General features: G+C 42.2%; 1 protein-coding gene across 11 annotated transcripts in view; it reads right to left on the reverse strand.

The window, feature by feature from the left end:
• foxp1b (forkhead box P1b) overlaps positions 1-12353 on the reverse strand; it is a 188372-nt gene that overhangs the window by 168046 nt on the left and 7973 nt on the right. For 9 of the 11 annotated variants that reach the window (XR_015096313.1, XM_086087381.1, XM_086087383.1 and 6 more), the window contains one exon: positions 5324-5409. The exons of the other annotated variants lie outside the window; for them this stretch is intronic. The gene's annotated coding sequence lies outside the window, so the exon portion shown is untranslated. The remainder of the gene's footprint in view (positions 1-5323; positions 5410-12353) is intronic. 11 annotated transcript variants of the gene reach the window in all.

A 12353-nucleotide genomic window follows, 5' to 3' on the forward strand; every position in this document is an offset into this window, starting at 1 on the left:
ATGAATTATGGAAAACAATGTACATGGGTTAATTAGCCTTTATCTATTTTGTTTTCAACTGTAATGGGGTATATGCCACGGAGGAGGCGGGACTTCCGACTTCCTGATTTTCACACATCTGCTATGTTTGCAGAACGACTTAAACGTACTTTTTCACGGAGGTCTTTTCCCACTTCTCTTGGGGCTGGCCATACATTTATGGCATTTCTGTAAGACTGACCAGCGCACATTGTAGGGATACAAAGACGTCAACGCAAACATGCATTACGGTAGGGTCCAAATCTCTACCTTTGGCCAAATTCATACCTTGTATTGAATATACCGTCTCTAGCGCGCACCCCTAATTTAAACGCAATTTCATTCCCACTTTTATGAAAGAGAAGCACAACACCTTTGTTCATGGGCATTAAAAGTTAGCTTGTCAGTAGCATCTTGGCAGCTAGCTTCTCCCATTCCAACTAAGTCCAACCTAGTAATATAAACAGTGAGCTAAAATTTAATATCAGCAACAATGACGACTGGTAATGATAGTAGAATATTGGTAAGGTACTGAGTGGTAAAAGTTAAGAAATGTTCCACACAAGCCAAGTATTAGCCAGGTATTATTTACTAGGGGTGGGAATCTTTGCCTCACGATTCGATTCCGATTTTTGGGTCTGCGATTCGATTCAGAATCGATTTCCGTTTAAGAGCGATTCGATTGATTCGAAATGATTTGATTGACAATGATTTTTGCTTCAATCTATAGATGTGCAAGGAATTGTAATGATCTACTCCAGTCTGACTCGCTAATGCTAATTAGCGTACTACTCGCGGCACTTTTATCACTCAAAAGAACGGCTCCACGCTGAAAAAAAAACTTTTATTGAAATAACTTGATGGTGACTTTTTCCTTCTACTCTCAAATGTGGCTACAGTTTAGCAGTGTATTAGACCGCGTGGAATCACACTGCCCCTCAGTGGTCAAACTGGGTACAACATGAGCAGCGCTCCAAATAAAGGCACACATAGACAAAGGCAAGACAGTATGAAATAATTCAAATAAAATCTATTTTGGGACATTTAAAATCAATTCTGAATCGTACTAAATGAGAATCGATTTTTTGGGCACACCCCTATTATTTACCACGACTTTACCTTATACCTTACCTCTTGTATCATTGAAAGTTACCATATTCATTGTTATATTCAGTCAGGGAGAGGTGAGAGGTCTTGGGCAGACAAAACATTTTTGAGGCGAGGGCGCATTGCTGTAATTTTGTTGGTAAAATATTACCTTTCAACAAAGTACTGTATTCTAATACACATTTCTAGTTTGTTTATAAAGGACACATTAAAAACAAAACAAATCTAATAAATTTTAGTGGAGGCTGCGATTCAATTTAGGTTAGTAGAGCATCTCAAAAATTGTCTCGGAACGCCCATGCAGTACATACTTCAAAATTCCATTCAAAAATGTCAGGACCGCAATATTACAGACGATGATATGTATGATTTGCACAGACATTTTAGTATAAAAATGGTTTGATGCCATTTGTTTATTGTATTGTATTGTGTGCAGTATTTATAAGAAATTGGACATGGACTGACTATATTGCGTCTCCATCTCTTGTGGTTGCGCTGCTTACTGAGCCGTGCTCTCCAAGGCTGTTAAATGTGTGCAAAGTTGTGCCATCTTGATCAGACAGTAAAAGGCGCTGTTCTCTTTGCCTGAGGAATCTCGCTGGTCAGACACATTACTTAAAGGGCAGCATCTCACTGAGCTCATCTGAACCTGCCCAAGGGCGGTGTGAGTCTCTGAGACTGTGGGTGTGTTTACGCCTGATCCAAAAGACCCCCGATTGTTGTTCTTTTCCTGTGCAAAGGCAACATTAGAATACGCAGACCAAATGCCTTCACCCACATCACAGCTCTTTTATGCACAAGTGTGGTCAACCACAGAAATGATACAATTAAAACAATTTTCCGCATCTATCAGTCAGACTGATCTAATAAGCCATTCAAATGACACTAATGGAGCAAGCCTCTCTTCTCTATCTTTCCTCCAGCAAAGTATTTCCCCCTATATGACACAATGACGGCAAACCATCTGCATCAGTGGAAAACAAAGAGAGCCAAGAGGAATAGAATGACAGTAGGTTCGTTTAGCAGGATGTCGGTAAGACTCTGCCATTTTCTTCATGAGGTGTGGTGGAGCAAGGAAGTCATTTGGGTGCTTGTTCAAAATAATCCTTGTTCAAAATAAACAAGACAACAAAAAGTAGCCATTTAACATCAATGTTTCATCATGACAAAATACTAATGATGCTTATTGTAGAAAACACTGCAACAATTTGGACAATATAATAAAATGTTTTAGTGATTGTGAACTAAAACATGTGGAGCCAAGTAGTGTTAATTGTATCCGCCATTTTTACATTTTGTCTCAGATTTATTTACGCTTGTTATCATAGTTAGTCAACCGCATCCCGTTTTTATTTAGTCCATTTTTAATCGACTTTAAATTGAGCATTTTAGTCTTTATTTTAGTCCAAGAAAACAGTTGTTTTTTAAACTGTCAACGTTTTAGTCTAGTTTTAGTCAGGACAATCATTTTAGGCATTAGATTATGTTGAACATTTCGGATCTAAAACTATTTCACATTAAATTTGCTCTCATCTTTTCGATGGAAACGTTCACGTTCACACACAGATTTGAAAGGGACAGTGTCACATGACAGATTAGCAGAAACAAGATTTTACAAACTCATATAATTTTCATCTCGTTTTTGTTCATGAACTAAAATGTCGATAGATCTTTCCAGTTTTTATTAAGTGAAGTACATTTTCGTCTCCTTTTCACTAATTGACGAAAATGCATACTAATCCCAGTTAATGAGGGTTTTAATCTCGTCTAGTCTAGTTTTAGCCCAGTGAAAAATGTGCGTTGACGAAATGATTTTTACTTTAGTTTTCGTTGACAGAATTAAAACTAGAGCCAAATCAACATTGGCTTGACTGTCAAGGACTCAGAAGTGTGCTGCAGACACACACAGGGTGTGAACAAAGTGGGAAGAAACGAGACATGCCCAAACCTTGACCTGGATATCCTGCATCTCTGTCCACCCAGTGTTGACAAGAAACACTCCTACCCAAGTTCAAGGGAAGTGCTGTCACACTGTAGATGTCCTTTTCAACTACCTCTACCAAGCACGTAGCCACAAGGGCTTTTTGTGTTTATGATCTCTAACTATCCATTAGATGCAAGTCGTCCTACAGTATATAGGTACTCCATACAGGCGGGGTGGGGGTGGTAGTACCCACAAGTAAGTGCCCCATCAGCAGAGAGAGAAAAGCTGCCTTTTATGGTAACAAATCACAGACTCAAGCCATTGACCACAGAGCCCACAAATGAGGCGTTAAGTGTCATGGTGGGGCAGCCGTGCAAAGGGAGCAGAAAGATATGACCCTCTTCTCATCCATGCATGAATCTGCACGATGCTGCTTTCTCGCTTAGGCTGGCTCTCGAAATCCCTCCTCTCTCAAAGTTGTAACCTCTAATTGCAAATAAATACATGAGCGTTCGTTTTATGGAGGGATTTGTGAGACGTTTTCTGTAAAGGCCAGGTACAAGTCAGTTTAGTGAAGCATAAGTAAAAAACAAAAACACCCTGACATGGAGAGCGGGACATTGAGCACAGTGAAAGCCCTGCTGTGCCGGATTTATCGTCCCGCCAACATGCACCCCTGCTGATGGGGGGGTCGTGCATGGGCGAGAAGGGAGAAGATAGATTCATCCTTACAGTCACATATTTAATTGCAGATTCCATTACTTTGCACAAATGTCACATTCTCTTCTGATCAGCACTACAGCAGAAACTGGCCACATGGCTGGCAAGCAGCCAGATGCAGAACGTGTTCACAGGTCATATGGAGGTAACAAGAGGAAAATATTCCCCAGATCTTATTAAAAAGTGGAAAGGCACTCGGGGGAATGAAAATGTCTGTCAAACCCGAACAATTTGGAGCCACAGTATTTGTGTAAATGTTGTTATTCCCATCCATGCTAAACAAAATTGCTACAAAATGAATGCAGTGTAGCGGTGTCCCAAATCATTTTTCAATGCTTAACCCTTTCGGACCCGCATTTTTTCTGTGGGCAAAACGTATTTATTTTTTGCTGATTTTGACTCTTCCCACATAAGAACATGGACATTTTGTTTTGGGGTTATCTCATGTTTTTAGTTGTTATAGTGGACGCCAGGTAATATGGTATGTAAACTTGCCAAGCTTATATGTAACTTTTTTTTTTCAACTTGCGATTGTGATTGGTTAGTTAAGATCCAATCATGAACCAGAAGTGTTGACATCATCCAAATGATGTATTTTATTGGTTTAGACACACAAAATTTTCAACATAACAGTAGTGACAAAAAAATTGGCTTGGCCAGTCATTTTACTGTCGCAAAGTATCATGGTCTTTGTAGTTCACAATGCTGTGTTGGGCAGAAGCAGACGAAAATTCATGTTTTTTGTTGGAGATGTTGAAAAATATTTATTGGAGTGATATTTATGTCCGGTTCCAACATAATTTTGTATCAGACCAGGTTTTCTCTTTGGACTGTTTAATTTGCGTGTGTGGGGTTGGGGAGGGTGTTTTCTGTAGAACAAAAAAATACAAATAAAAAAAAACGTGCGCAAATGCATGTAAATGTCTTGCCTATACAATGCTAATTAGCTGAGGTCACAATTACATATAGTTCAAATAGTACAGGTAACATTAACCTCAATATACTTAAACAACCTACAATGACTAATAACTAAATATTGAGACACTTGCTATAATGCACACACACACATTATGAATCGAGTCCATCTGTGGCATCTGGCAATTAGCGTGGGTCTGAAATGTTGTCAAAATGTCAAAACATGCCTAATTAAAATTAGGCTGCAGTAATAAACTCACCACCAGAGGGTGCTGGACCTGCACAAATGGTAAACAACCTGACCTTTTTAACAGATGTGCTGATTTTAATGTAACATGACAACGACGATATTGTGGCAATTTTAATATTTCGCACACACCTATCACACACAGCCCCACAGAGCAAATGACTCCTGCTCGCCTGCTGTGGGAAGGGTTGCTAAGTTTAACCAGGTTTTTAATGTCCAGTTTCACGTAAATGGCCAAAAATGTATAATAGAAATAAAAATATGAGCATTAGGTATAAAGTCAGAGGTTTATGGAAAATAAGGGGGGAAAAGAGATACCTGGTTAACATACAAACATCAATAAGCAGTCAAATGATATGTAAAGAAGAAAGAGTGGGCTAGTTCTTACATACCCAACTCACTCGTTCTAAATTTCCAGGCACTCCATTCCTCCAATCAGAATTTACTTTGCTGTCTGAGTGCGAGAACATTGCCATGTCTAGAGAGAGAGAGAGAGAGAGAAGAGAAGGGAGGGAAGGAAGCCACAACAATTACGAACAGGAAGTAAAAAAAAAGGTGGGGGAAACAGTATCAACTGAGTCTAGAAATTACATAAAAAAGGGCAAATGATGATTTTTGTAACTACAATTATGACACATCAATTCCTGGCCTACATGCATAATTTTCGAGTCATATCGGAAACCAACATATCGAGTCAATATTAACCACAAGGGTTGTATTTTTAATCACCAAAACTGATTCATTCCTCACCTTAACACAATGGAATGCCACAAAGTGACTCATACCAATTATTTAGACTACACACTGCTTTGCATGTAGCTGTGTGATCAAATGTTGAGTCAAATGTCACTTGACAGTGCCATGCTTTTTCAGATTGGCAATATAACTATTGAAGATAATTGAAAATACATTTGCTTTGATCATATTACATGTAAAAAATATATATATATCAAAATATAAGTGAGGACTATGGTCACTGAATTATGTGCTCCAACAATTCACTTACCTGCGTAATATTAGACTATTATGGATTTTTTTCTTTTAGTAATTATTTAAAAAGTTATCAGGACAGTCTATAGTGGCCAGCAATTTAATTGGCATGTTCTGTAGCAAACACGTCTGAGTCTTAACAGGTAGCGGTCTTCAATCAAACAAACAACAAAGCAAAGTCCAATGTCCCAACTCTTCATAATTCATTAGAGAAGAATTCAAGCATCCCCACTTGTAGCTGTGTTTTCGACAGCCTGCCAACGTTCTTGGGCTTGCTATTGGCCCAAGATAACACTCTTCTGATTACGCGGCTGCATGCTTGTCATGATTTCCAAAAATATGTTGATCCCGACAGGCGGCCATCCCCGTGGACTTATGGCTACACGACTGTATTTACATGTCCATCACATCAGCCCATTAGCATGCCCTTCGTTAGCGAGGTCCCGTCACCTTGGATCAATAGCAAAGTGGGCTCCTTGCAACATCTGTCAGAGAGTAATTACAGTAAAACTAAAACTTGCAAATAAGTGAAAGCTTGCCAATTGCTGCTCATTGAAACGAATGGAAATGCCATTAATCCCTTCAAGGCTCCCAAAAAACAGCAACAAAAAAAATGCAATGTGTTTTTAACAGGAAAATAGCACTCTAATATTGTAAAAATATATACCTGTATATATAATAATAATACAGTAATGGCACTACTCATTAATCTACTGATAACGCAGCATCAGAAGCAACTTGAGGTTCAGTATCTTGCTCAAGGACAATGCAATCACAATGGCATGGGATCAAACCCACAACCTCTGGGTTAAGAGAGGACCACTCTACCACTGAGCCACGCCACCCCAGTAATGACATAATTAAATAGAATTTAAGAGAATTTCAAAGTTTTTGTCACATGCTCATGATGCTGCTCACTCTGTGTGTGCACCCTGGCCACTTGAGGTCAAAATAAAGGGCAAGGCATACCTCATGCTTACTTTTCTGCCTGGATGCAACAGCCAATCATATTGCAGTAAGGTTTGTCCCGCCTAGAAGTTTTCCATGAAAATAGGGGGGATTGGGTAAGAGGGAAAAAAAACCACAAAGATTGGAAAAAAAAAATCTGAATAGATGCTATGTATGTAGTACGACTCCAGTTTGTGTTACATTCGCTCAAAAAGTATTGTGAACGGGATTCCGTTTCCTTTATTTTTGCTACAAACTAGGGGTGTCAAAATGAGTGCGTTAATTTTGAGTTATTTTAAAGTTCCTTTAACGCCACAAATTTTGTTAATGCGTGATTAGTGACCGCCCCTTAATTGGAAAGCCAGCAGCAGACACGTCCATGTCAAAATTTAACAGTAATAAATTTAATAATAATGCATATATCTGTGGAGCATCTGGAGACCGGGGTCAAGTTGTATTTGACAGTTTTAAAAATGTGCAGAATATCACAAGTTACTTCATGGTAAAGATTAGATAGCTCTTAATATGAAAAGAAAAATGCACAATGTTGTCACCAACGTCTTACAAATGCAATTATGCCATCTTGTGGCAGAAAAAGGATCTCAACACAAATCAATATCGCACTTGTTTTTATAGTACAGTACATCTTTTTAATTTTAACTAAATGTTATGAATTATCATGAAATGACTGTATCACAAAAAGATGCAGCCATATTTGTATTGTATTGTACATTTTATTGTACATTTAAAACTGATTTGTGATCAATCGTGAGTTAACTATTGAAGTCATACGATGACAGCCTTACTCTAAACACATTAGACTGACATTAAAAGATAAATATTCACATACTTTATCTTTGCAGCCACTGAGCATATCTAAGCCTCCCCTTTCAGTGTCATCCTTCGATAAGCGGGAGGCAAAAAAGTTATCATCAAAAATCATCAGTTGATGTGACTGAATTGAAGGACACTGGCGTCGCACCGGATCAATGGCTCGACCCGTTAAGTAACGCCACCGTCAGTAACACATCTAATAAGTGTTGATCTTTGGGAACACCCTGAGCTGACCCGCGGTGCTGGGAACAATTACAAGAGAGTGGTCTTTCAGGGCCGATGCCCACTTGACCCGGTGGGGTAAAGACACGACAGAAATCCACATGATTTAAACTCCTCCCCAAGACGTGCTGACAAGGTTAGAGGGTCAAAGCAGACATTAACAGGTCAGTGTGTGGCCCACTTGGGAACAATTACTCCTAGTCACAGCTAAGTGGACACTTGATTGAACACGATAGAGGCAGGACACACTTCCCACAGATAACAATTCCCCAAGCCATTTAGGATAAAAAGCCCTTGTGATACAGCCTTTATGGGCAAAATTCATCTTCCTTTTCCCTTTTAAAAGAATGTGAGAGCGTGATAGAGAGCCATCCTCCAAATAGATGGCTCAAAGCATTTCCATTTTGCGGCTATAGTGATGACACAGAAACAATGACAAGGTGACAGGGGAAAAAGGCAAACAGCGTTACGAGCTGATCAACTTCAATTTTGAACCTGAATCCAAACCCTCCTTTTGTATGAACTACTGGTAGCAAAATGTAAACACAAACAGCAGCAACAAAATACAAAAACAACTTACAAATGTTCTTATTTTGCTCCCTCTTTCTAATGTTAACATCTGCAATTGGTAGGCTATCACAGGGTGTGTGTGTGTGTGTGTGTATGGGGGGGCTTTGAGCTTATTTTATTTCATAAAACATTTGAGTTTTGTGTGCGGGATGAGTATGCAAAAGGATGGAATAAAATAGATGTGCAACAGGCATAAATACTGCAGATAAAATTTGGTAGTTACAAAATGTTCTCACGTGCTCCTGGTAGAGTTGCTATGAACGCATATAATATACTGCAGAGATTATCAATGAAAAAATTTAGTTGAAATGGACATAAACCGCATAGCAATTGAAGTATTTTTTCTGAAAAGATCATTTCTTTTGTGCATTACAAAGTCAGTTAATTCCTCCTCAATCTTCATTCAAGTTTAAAGAGACAGTGTGTCGCAAAAAAAGATGTCAGGTAAAGTAAGGTGCAGCGCAACCTACGTAATATAATTAGCGATTACTACAGCTCTGATTTTTTTAAATGTATATTTGTATAATAGAACATACTTTGTGGCTATTATTGAAATTAATATTGGGTTTTTAAAATGAATGAACATTGAAAAATCAAAAAATTCTATAGCCTATATATTAGGGGTGCAACTATTGTAAATATTGAGGTACTTTGGTTTCAAAATTCTCATATTAATGCTATGGCAAGTCACATATCAGTGAAGAGAGAAGTGAAACACTGACCTCTGCTAGCTACAGAGGCTTTAGGGTGCATATCTTTTCTCTTCATGGTGTGTTGCTGTCTTTGTATCTAGAGGAGGGAGAAGTTAATAGGAGAATGGAGTTTTCACAAAAGCCCCGCCCCTCCCTTAATAATAATAATAATGCATTGGATTGATATAGTGCTTTTCTATCTAATATTATTCGGATATATTATTCTTGCACTTACACGTCCACACTGCGGTGGCGGTAAGCTACTTAAGTAGCCACAGCTGCCCTGTGGCAGGCTGACGGAAGCGTGGCTGCCAGTGTGCGCCTACGGCCCCTCCGACCACCACCAAACATTCGCACCTTCCATACACCAGTGTGAGTAGCACTGGAGGCAATTTGTGCGAAGTGCCTTGCCCAAGGACACGACGACACATGACTTGGTGAGAGCGGGGATCAAACGACCTTCTGGTTACTGAACGACCGTCCCTAAACCCTGAGCCACGGCCGCCCCTTAGTTGACGCTTCCGGGTCCGACGTCCTTCTGTACATTTACTTTTGTAGCAATACAATAGTTATATCTTCCAGATTGAGGAAAAAGGGTCTACAGTATGCAGCGGAAGGATATATTCATAATATTAAAATATGCAGAAAAGCAGACTACACAACTATCAAGGCTAAAAAAATAATTCTCTCAGCGTGGAAATTGTAATCACACAAAATAATTCCCATTTTGAAAAAATGTAGGCCCTACCTGTAAACTACGTGCTTTTTTTCCCCCTCGCTAAGGTAACACAAAATGCTACTTGAAAGATGAAAAAAATAAGTTCAAAGTGCTTGTTACGATGCTATGTTTACTTTGTATAAAATTAAACATCGCAGAGCTCCCAGTATGAGACCCAGCGTAAAATACCTACTAGGACGTCAAGTTACCCGGCTAACATTAAATAACAATGCGGTTCGGGGCCTGTGGGCCGCCGGGGTGCCCGGTGGTTCCCTCTCCCGTCCCCCTTCCTCCCCCTTGCTGCCTCTCCCTCCTCGCCTCTCCCCGCCCGTCCTCCGCCTCCCTGTCCCCTCTCCCTCGTCGCCCTTCCTCCTCCTCTCCCCCTCTCCTTGCGTCCCTGCCGCTGCCCCCTGCCCTTCTTGTCGTCCCCTTCCCTCCTCCCTTCCCCTTCCCCGGTACGCCTTCCTTCCCCTCCCCTGGGCCGGGGGCTCCATCCATGGCCCGGGTCTTGGTGCTATGGGGGCCGGCGGGGGTGGCTGGGGTTTGGTGTCGTGCCCGCCCCGCTCCGGTGGGCGTCCTGACACCTCGGGCGGGACCCAGTATCCGGGGGGCGAGCCCTATCGCCCCACACTTGTATATACACTGGGTGGGGTCACATTCACGGTTTAGGGGTAGAGTTCGCCAGTCCGCGAGCTGGCGGACTCAGTAACAGGGGTTAATTTTCACAAAGAACGCTGGGGTGACGACCGGGGCCTTCCCCCGCTGGGCCTGGGGTTCGGGGGTGTCGGCCGCCCTCCGGTGCCCCCATCTCCCCCTTCTGCCCCCGGTGTTCCGTCCTTCCACACGGCGGGGGGTGGGGTGGGCGCGGCTGCCCTCTCCGCTCCGCTGTCCGGCCCCTCTTCGGCGCCGGTGCCTGGGTGCGGGTGGTCCCCGGGGGCTGGGGGTCGGGGGTTGGGGGGCTGCCGGTTGGTTGGGGTGGGGTCGGGGGGGGGGCGGCTTTGTTGGGGGGGGGGGGGCGGTGGTGGGGGTTGCGGGGTGGGGGGTGCTGGGGGTGGGGGGTGTCTGGGGGATTGGGGGCATGGGGGCGGCTGGGGCTGGGTTGGGGTGGGTGGCGGGGGTGGATGGGGGGCGGGGGGTTGTGGGGGGGCGGGGGTTGGGGGCCGGTGGGGTGCCTGGTGGGCCTGCAGTGCCCCGTCCTGCTGCGTTGGGCCGGGGGCGCGGGCCGTGTTGGGGCGGGGGGCGCTCCTGCTCCTGGGTTTGCTCTCCGGCCGGTGGCCCTGGTGGGGCCCGGGGGTCGTCCTTTGGCGCTGCCGCGGCCTGGGGGGCCCTGAGGTGTTGCGCTTGCTCTGTTCCGGCGGGGGTCGACGGCTCCCCTCTTTGGTGGAGATTTTCATGCATGCCAGATCCACCACACCAGCATCTACCGAAACTCAGACACAATCTGTTTCCTCCTCAGGTTATTGAATCGGTGGAGGCTGGTGTCTCGGATCTCACGCGGCTTCGTCTGTCCTTCCTTCCTTTTCTCGGTCTCTCCGTTGGTCTCTTGAGGCCTCCCTGATTTTATGTTTTTTGGATTTGTTGGGGTCTGGATGTTTCTTGGGCTGGGGAGGAGTTCTGGTGGGGGGTGTCTGGTCGGTGCTAGATTTCACCTTCCTTGGTTTTCTTCGGTCCCCTCGGGTCTCCTGGTGTTCGATTTAGGTGAACGGTATGAGATTTTTTTTCTAATAGGTTTTCTGGTGAGCTAACAAATACACACACGCACGCACGCACGCACGCACGCACGCACATACACATACTCACCCACACACACAAAAAAAAAAAAAAAATGTATGTATGTATGTATGTATATATGTATATATGTATGTATATATGTGTATATATATATATATATATATATATTTAAAAAAAAAAAAAAAAAAAAAAAGCAATGATGATGACATTTCCGAATGAACAATACTGAGCTCTTAAAAAAAAAAAAAATAACATTAAATAACAATGATTAAGATAAACCGTGTGGTGAATGATTTCCTGATAATATACAATATTAAATAATCGTAAGTATAACTTTGATGCCCAGTTTTGTGGATGATCTTACCTCTAGAACTAAAGTGATTTTGACAACTGAGCTAAAAGCTATCTTTTAGCTCGTTCGGTTGCTAGTTAGCTTTAGCGTGGCCCATTATAGTCTTACCTTGGAGCAAACATAGGAATGCTTGTTTTGGAGACATTTAGCGGGGTTAGAGGCCGTCCACTAGGGGTGTTAGAAAAAATCGATTCGGAAATATATTGCGATATTACAGCGCGCAATTCTCGAATCGATTCAATATGCGGCCGAATCCATTTTTAAACATCAATTTTTTATGGGAATATTCAACAAAACGTCTTACTTAGGGTTAGGATTCACACATTAAGCATGGAAGAATGTTATATTAATGGAACATTAAGCCT

This window comes from Leptonotus elevatus, chromosome 10 (genome assembly GCF_054856555.1).
Source record: "Leptonotus elevatus isolate MCC_2025b chromosome 10, RoL_Lele_1.0, whole genome shotgun sequence".
NCBI classification, from domain to species: Eukaryota; Metazoa; Chordata; class Actinopteri; order Syngnathiformes; family Syngnathidae; genus Leptonotus; species Leptonotus elevatus.